A 9,473-nucleotide genomic window follows, 5' to 3' on the forward strand; every position below is an offset into this window, starting at 1 on the left:
CACGGCTCACTGTGATTGGTTTACGTCACACTTTACATTTGGCTAAAGCCAATTTGACGGTCATTTTTGACCGGCTTGCCGAGCGCGTAATTTAATAAAATTGGTATCATTCGAAAGCTACCGGGGTACTGATTACGATAATATAAATCTCATTGTGCCCGTGGTTCAGGAATCCATTAAAATCAGCCTCGAATTTTGAATGTAATAGAGTTTTGTATCGTGACGGAACAATGCCGTCTGAAAGCAAGTGAGTAGCAACCGCAAGCGTATTATTGTTCATTGTTGTGCAAGCGGTTGAGAATTCACACTCTCACTCTCACTGCGCACTTGCTCCTAGCGGCGGCTGCTTATTCCAAACGGCATTGTTGCGCTACAATATCAAACTCCGTTACAATGCAATACCGCTTCGTGCGGCAGTTACGGCCCTGGTTATATGGCCCATTGGGTTCAAGTGATACATACCTTCATGTTATACATCTAGAGTATTATCGGCATCTCGCGACCCAAGCCTCACACATAGAAATGAATGCATTTTTCTGATAGTATGCTATGTTTTACGGGCATGTATAAAATAGAGAAAGTGCGGAGAACCAGTTGAACGCAAGGCAGTTTTGTGGAACATGTGTTAGGCACGTGATTCCAAATCGGGGTGCATCATTTTCATCTGTGGGTCGCATGTGCAAAATTGCACTCATATTTCGAGGACGGGACTATTTGTTGCCGACCATTTCGCCAACCTCACATATCAATAATAACACTAGTCAACACATATTTTAAGCAAAAGAAGTAAGAGTGGTTTTGAAGGTTCTGAAGGGCACTGATTCTGAATATGACCTTAGTTTTTTTTCAAATTGGCTCTTGTTTTGGAGATAACCCATGGGGCTATTTTGATCAAAACCCCCATTTTCGCTGCTATGGATTGATAGAAAATCGGCTCGTACTCTAAAGTTTGGAAATTCAATCAACTTGTTATTTTGACACACAGAAGACCCTTTTAAATCAAAATACAGCAACAGCACGAAATTTAGGGATATTGGATTTATCATAGTTGTAGACTTCACGGATATCATGTAAACTAAACTCCAGTCATGTACATAAGTATTTATCTAGATACTAAAAAAATGTGGGATTAATTCAATCAGTTTTACGTCAACCACCTATTGTAAATTTGAAATAATCAGTTGGAATATAATGTTATTCATTTATGTTAAAGCACAATTGTTTTTTCTACGATTTTCGCCTGTAAGCAATTTAGTGCAGTTTCACGACAGGTTCCAGCAATGTACTGTCAGAATATCTTCATCTTATAATATGTTCATCTCATCTGCCCTAATATCTTTCTTTTGTTGTTTTGATGTCTTGGTGGAACCTCTCCCGAGATAGCGCAGTGGTATAATCCGCGGCTACAACACCAATGGCTAAAAGTTCAGGTCTTCAGGAGTCCCGGCGAGGAAAGGATCGGCCCCGAAATTCTAGAGACACCAATGTAAGACAAATATAATGACATCAAACCAATTTGTACAATACAAAGGTCGGAACATTTCCATCATCAAACTATATTGTCGTAACCAGTATATATTTTGAGTGTCTCGCTCATTGGAGATAGATCCCAACAAAGTGACCTTAGATAACATGCAAACTATTCAAGGATAGTGAGTAGCACGAAGAATTTTTTTGTTGTTGAAAAAATCCAGCATGTGTTACACAACACACTTATATTAAAATATCGCTCGTGTGCGGTCGCGACACAAATTTACACCCTTCGAGACCCATACTTTAGGAACCGCTGTTATAATTGCTGAAGAGGACGATGTCCAGGGTTCTAATCATTCCTTATCGTATACATCGACTATGTATAATGCGGATCGTCCGGAGATTCATACTGCATGGCCATGCGCTGTTTAAATGACCATTCTAGTCGAAAAAACGCCATAATACCACAGACAGCAACATGTTTTTTAGAATGAATTTTGAAAATTACGACAGAATTAATGCAACTTTCAATTCTTTTTTTTTTGAAGTAGCATCTGATTAAAACATGTTTTAAGCAGACTGTTTTAAAACACCTATTGTTTTAAATACAAGCCTATAGATCTAACCACAAGCAAGTTAATTACACGGCAGACCCCGATCCGCTAGAATTTCCATCGATTTTTTTTAGAAGACGGCAAGGAATTCTTGCTGACAATCAATTCTATTTAATGCAGGCATCTGAAGACTTTGGAATCAACGTTTGTTCAATTTAATATTCCAGATATCTGTACACAGAAGGAATTTTGATGAACTTGTATATCTGTCATTAGTTTCAACTTAATCGTAGGTCCAATTGTCTAGTCTATTCGAGTCGATGTATAAACTTTTCAATTCCGGTATCTTCTTGTATTTGGCTATATACTTGTATTTCAGACTTTTTTGTTTTGTATTTTTGAAGCTTGAATAGCTACACCATACTTGATCATATTGATGAGAGCCAAAAGAAAAGTTCTACGAGTTTCAAATGTAATTAGATATAGATAGATAGATAGTCTTTTATTCGTCACATCAATAAATAAAGAAGTATACGAAACAAATTGCGGTATAGACTGGGAGACGACGAGGGGCCGTTAGGGCTTCAGAGTCAGTCGCCACCCGTTACAATGGGGATTGTTGTAAAAAGAAACGAATCACAAGAGAGCACAGTTTGGTGCGAGGTCAGGAGCTTGCTTGCTCAGTGAGGGATATAACTCAATTAGAGTGCAGTGATAATATTAATAGTAGCACGGCAATTTATATTATTCTCTCAAATGCAACTGGTTACTGACTTGCATTCTGACTCCCAACCGTGTGGGAGCACCTCTGATTTAGAAGTGTACGTAAGAGGCGCTCTAACTCAGCAGTTTGGCCGACTGAGACTGCACTGCAAGAACGGAGTTGTGAAGTCGTTTCACTGCTAAAAAATATCACCGTAAATGCTGTATGATTGCATTGATTGGGCAATTGGGCATCGACCTAATGGATCATGTCATGGATGTACTGTGACGTATGCATTATAGGGATGGTGTGAACGTGAGGTTCACGTTCGCGTTCTGTGAGTGAACCTCTGAAATTTAGAGGTTCGCGTTCACAACAGAACCTTGGTAGGTTCTGCACTGTGAACCTTTTTCATATATTACAATTATAACATTATAAATCTTTGGCTCAAATTTATTGCATTTCAACTGAGTGCCACTCTATGCATGGCGCTGGCAGCATTAAAAATCAACACTAAACGAGCATGCACCTTGATAATCTCAAAAGTTTTACTTGCTTTGTTACTAAAGTTTGCTCGAAATATCCAGCTTTCCGTTTGTGAGTATTTAGTGACGTAGTCAGCGCATGTTGCTTATTCAACCAATCAATACGATTGATATCGTTTTCTGATGTAAAAATTCGAGAAGGCGTACGGGGTCAATCTTGACTCAATATCTTTACTACATCATTAAAACCAAATCCGTGCGATTGAGGGGTTGGCTTATGGCTACTGGTGTATAACTTCTTGATGGGGTAATATCGGTAGCAAGTATAGAAACCCATTTTACACTCTTGCCCAATATCAATGTAGCAATACTCAGACGCCGAATACATTGTCAGGTCTGGCCTAGACCGTTAAGGGGTAAGCGTATATTCCCTGATAAGTCCTCGTCGAATTTGTTGGCGAAGCGACGGAAGATATTGATTTTATGGGAGTATTACATACTTTGATTGCCTCAGTTGATACATTTAGCGACGTTTAAAACGCATCAGCATTGCTGCATTATGTGACCCGAGTCGTCGCTAGGTATCGTGTACAACTGTACATTAATATAGGCTATCACTTCATTGAAAGATAAAGATAAGGTTGGAATTAGCAATATGACGTCACGTGACGTCATGAGGTTCACGTTCGCGTTCACGCAGAACCTTTCAAAAAGGTTCGCGTTCACACGAACCTGAACCTTTCAGAGGTTCACACCATCCCTAGATGCAACATATATAACTATATACAGATACAGATTGTCGCACCAAATATGGTGGAGAGAGGAATAATTGTCGCTAATTCCAGTCACTATATGCATACCTCTTATTTACATGTGCTTCATTTATTACTATATCTGTAGTCCAAAATGGTTGTTTGATTGATAGCCGGTTGATAGTCGGTTCGAATCTTTTAATTTTACCGCAACCTTGTGAAATTGTGAACTGATGAAAATATCAATAAACGAAAGAATGAATTATAGTAAGGGGTATTGTATGCTATATATCCAGTTTTTTTCGTGTTCTACTTATAGCGTCGCAACACTTTATCGGAATACGATTGGTATCCTTCACATTTCACAGCGATTGCAGAGATTTTGTAAGATTCATAAGTCTGCAACTCATAACAACAGCAATGAATCGAGCAGTGGCGGATGGCGCACTGGTATGTTCCAACTCTGTAACAACAATGAACTGAATTTTCTAGTATTGACGAGGTCGATTAATGCTTGCTTAAATGCTGGAGGTCTATCCTGGACTTCTCATCGCCACCCAAATTGTGCAGGCACCCTCTTACAATATCCAACAGATTAGAGCGAAGTGGATGTGGCTTAAATCGGTACACATGGATAATATCGCAATATGCATGACCAATGGCAAATGAATGTAGAGCTGTAGAGCGCCATTTAAAACTACAGCAAACAGTTCCACACAGCTCGCCCCGATTTCGCAAAACCCTTTTTTTCAAATCACATTACTGTACGTTTAAACCACGATGGTCGATGTTAAGTTATTTTCCGTATCCAGATGTTCCAATTGTTCGCACTTGAGTTGACTTTTGTTCAACAACGACAGTTCGATTCATGTGGTCGGGCGATCGTCTTTATATTTTTTGTCTACTTTGTTTTATGTGCGATGCACGCATTCCATTTTGATCCTGTAAGTTATGTCCCTTGTCACCCGGCTACATTGGCGGGCTAGCTCGGTCTTCATTGTCGGTAGCGAAATAACGTGGATGTTCCGCGAGAACATCACACGGCTATTGTTTGTAGTTTTTGATTGAGAAATTAGAACCAGTATTTTAACATTTTAACAGAGTGTTTTAACAACATGTTCTAAACGCTACAAAAGTGTGAATAAATAAACGAATATAGTAACGGGATTGCTATAAAGTACGATTGATATTTCCATGACCTTCAACAGTTCACGTGACGATCTCTCAATTGACATAAATGGATACGGAAGCTACAAACACTTTGATTCCATTGTCATCAGCTTTTTCCTCCGCACCGAAATAGTGTTTGTTATTTCAACGCATATTTTAAGAACACAGATATCAGTCGGCAGTATTGTCACAAGGCCGTCAGGCAAAGTTATCTTCACTGGATGTGTTTATTATATATATATATACGACTGGTAGATATATATATAATATACTCGGCGCGAGGCGTTTAGTCACACTCACTGGCGAAGTAAATACGGATTGAATCATACTCGTTACTCTGCCGAAGAAACTACAAATGTAAACAGGGCGTCGCCGACTCAAACAATGCCAGCAATTCAAGAATGGAAGTTACAAAATGATATATAAACACATGACTTTCGTGAATGAGATCCACTCGCGATTACTGTTGTGTTTGGTCGGGTCGCCCTGAACGCAGTGGCCAGGCGAAGTGGCTTTTAGTGTTTTCGTAACGGCGCTCGTATTTTATTTGGTAACGGTAGACAGGATTCGAATTCAACGTTTATCCGAAGCATACGTTAGGGTGGATATCTTGTGCAGTGGTGTCTCATCGTAGAAAATAATTCTTGGTAATACTAATTAATACAGCGCAGCAGTTTTACATGCACCGGAATCACTCAAGTGTAACTATTTTTGCAACAGTCGTATAACTGCTATCACTACTGTACTACGCTACCATGAATATCAATATCAATGTAGTTGATATTCGCCAGTCGGTGATGGTACAGCTATCAAACTCGCGGAACTGCGCAGTGCGCAGTCCGCAATATGCAGCCCTTTTCTGGATATACATCCCCAAAGGCCAACCGTGATTCCTCTCGGAATTCCATCGATATGAGCAATCAATAGGTAAATAGATCCGCCGAGTTTTATAAGCATCGCCGTCTGTTGGTTTTCACAACTTCGCCGTCGTTCAAAAGAACGACGATTGGATATATCGCTGTCAGTATTCGCTTGAAGTGAAGTCCAGGCATATGTATTAAGAAGCTGGACTTGTGGTGACGATATATTTTGAGGGAGAATTGAAGATGAAACAGCGCAAATACAATTTCGAGAGCAGATCGAAGAATTAGCCAGGTTCAGTATTCTGTAAATCAGATGGAACTAACTGAGATAGAATCAGTAGGGCTTACAACTTCGATCATACCGCGATCATCGTTCAAACGTTAATACCATAATCTGGGACGGATCCATTAAACCTGACCTTGCTATCGATTGCGATTTCTCAGAACATACTATGGTTTGAATGAAATGGCGATTATTATAATAACAACGGCGAATACTCAATGTAATCAGTCGATCGATGTCAAATTAGAAGAGCTTTGCTGTCCGAGAATTGTTACGTACTTACAAAATCGTTAAGATACGTAAAAGAATGTTGTGTAAACTATTCCACTGTCAGGATGCTTAGTTCGAAATGCGAAGTACGGCCATCCGTAAATAAGACGGGTACAGAATATGGATGGATGGTGTGAACCTCCGAAAGGTTCATGACGTCACGTGACGCCATATTACTAATTCCAACCCTACATTTCAGGAAAGTTATGACCTATATTATTGTGCAGTGTACAGAGTACACTGTACAGTGTACAGTGTACACGATACCTAGCGACGACTTGGGCCACATAATGCCACAATGTTGAAGTACATACTGACTTTTTAAATGTCGCCGAATGTATCAACTGGGGCAATCAAATGATATCATAATCCCATAAAATCAATATCTTCCGTTGCTTTGCCAACAATTTCGACGAGAACTTGCACGGGAATTTAAGCTTACGCGTTAACAGTCTAGGCCAGACTGCGTTGATATTGAGCAGAGTGTAAACGGGTTTTTATACTTGTTACCGATATTACCCCATTAACAAGTTATACAGCAGTAGTCAACACCCCAATCGCACGAATTTGGTTTTTATGATACAATAAACATATGAAATCGAGATTGACCCCGTACGGTTGCTAGATTTTTTACATTAGACAACGTTATGGATGCCATTGATTGGTTGAATAAGCATCATTCGCTGACTACCTACGCTACATGTAGCGTATTTCGCTCTTGATGTTGCGTGATTGCGGGTCAAGCTCACAGCAGAGAGTCACTAAATAATCATAAACGGAAAGCGGGATATTTCGACCAAAATTTTGTAAAAACGCAAGTGAAGATTTTGAGATTGTCAAGGTGCATGCTCGTTTAGAGTTGATTTTTTCATGCTGCCAACGCCATGCATGGAGTGACCCGCAGTTGAAATGCAATAAATTTCAACCAAAGATGTTATAATGACGTGAAAATTGTAATATATGAAAAAGGTTCACAGTGCAGAACCTACAAGGTTCGTTTGTGAACGCGAACCTCTAAACTTGTGAGGTTCACGCACAGAACGCGAACGTGAACCTCACGTTCACACCATCCCTAGACAGAACCTGACTGCACACATGCACGCATGTTCATTGTTCATCATTGGAGCACGTAACGCACGGCCTTTAGACAAGTGCGTGTATTTAGTAAATTATTATTATTTCTCGCGAATTGACTCAAATATTTCCCCTTTATGTCAAATGTGACCTACTTTTCTCAGACTCACGGAATGCATGCTCTCGTCCGATTTAGTTCTCTTGATAATATAGGAGGCTGTTGCGTGACGAAAATATTCATAAGGTTATTTATGGCCCGCGAGCTCTATGCGCATCACTCAGTTAATGTATGTCATTCCACTAATGCAATTGCTGAAAATTGATCAGCAAATTAAAGCTGCCCTATAAGCTGAATTTTCTTATACTCAACTCCCTGGCGAGTTGTCTTTGTCATGGGTGTTCTCTGTCGGTAAGCATTTACGATTAAACGTTTGCGATCATGTCACGCGAAAGAATGACAAGATGAGTTGCGAAAATATCTTTTCTCCTCATCTATTGTCATAGTAGCGTGTGAACCTGTCAATCTCGAATTATTTCTTTTGAAATAATCCCAGTTCGTTAGATCATGATTGTCTAATAAAAGGTTCGATACGTTTAATCGTCGTATATAAGCCGTACCCGAACCAGAGCTCGGTCGCACGACCACTCAGAAAAGCAGTGTTCTCAACAAATTTATTACCCACCGACCATCCAAGTTCAAGTTTATTCATAAAATTTCATCACTTCACAACATCACAAGACTGCAATACAATGAATGATAGGAAGATGCCTAGACGACTAGGAGTAGTCTTAGGATTAGATACCCACCTGGGCCTCGGCGATGTAAAGAGGAGGCATGCACACTAAATGAAAGTAAAAGACGATAATATAAAGTGGCAAGCGATAAAATCAGGTGACAAGTGACGAAAGACGAGATCGATATGTCAGGTCGTGATCCGGTAAATGGTGAGGGCTGACTAGTATTTATTGAGCAGAAATTGCTTGTATTTCGACTTGAATGTGGACATGCTCGACGACTGTCGGATAGCCGGCGATATATTGTTCCACACTTCAGGTCCGGTATATTTGATATAGAGCGATGATCTTTTCTGTCAACCATATGATAGTTGGACGACGTGGACGCGCGTGTGTCGTACTTATGCACTTTTGATACCGAGGTAAAGAAGTTATTGAAGTTTTCGGGGCAGTGGCCGCAGTGGAACTGATATATAAACTTCGCAATTTCTAGTTCCCGCATATCTTTATGTTTAGGACACCGAATTTTTTAGCAGTGATTTGTTGGACACACATCCTGATTTCTTTGGGGCCCTAGCTATAAAACGGAGGACCTGATGTTGTCGTTTTGTAGCGGCTTCAGTGCAGGTTTACTGGCAGCCCCCCTACAGATGATGCCATATTGTAAGTTCGATAGGAAAAATGATTTAAAGAGTATCAGAAGGACCCAGACTGGCATGTAGTCTCTAAGGCTGTGGAACAGACCACAATTTAGTGATAACTTAGTTCTTGCGACTGAATGTGACTCTTCCAGGACATGTTCGAGTCTAGTAAAACCTCAAGGTATTTCGCATTTTCCGAGTTGGAAATAGGTTGACCAATGACCAGCAATGATAACGGTTGATTTTACTTTCGGAGTTAAGGCCAATAACTGGGATTTCGTGGCGTTGACGCTTAGATTATTGTGGGTCGTCCACTCATGCACTTTGTGGATTTGGTCAATGGTCACGGCACCCAGCTTAGCCTTAGAGGATGAGTAAGAGGAGGGAATTAGCGCAATTATCACGCTAATTTTGGACATTATGATGTCAGTTGGTTCTATATTATCATATATTTGTCATGATATGTCTTT

The sequence above is a fragment of the Botryllus schlosseri genome, chromosome 14 (genome assembly GCF_051294905.1).
Source record: "Botryllus schlosseri isolate E-star chromosome 14, Bs_hap1, whole genome shotgun sequence".
NCBI lineage: Eukaryota > Metazoa > Chordata > Ascidiacea > Stolidobranchia > Styelidae > Botryllus > Botryllus schlosseri.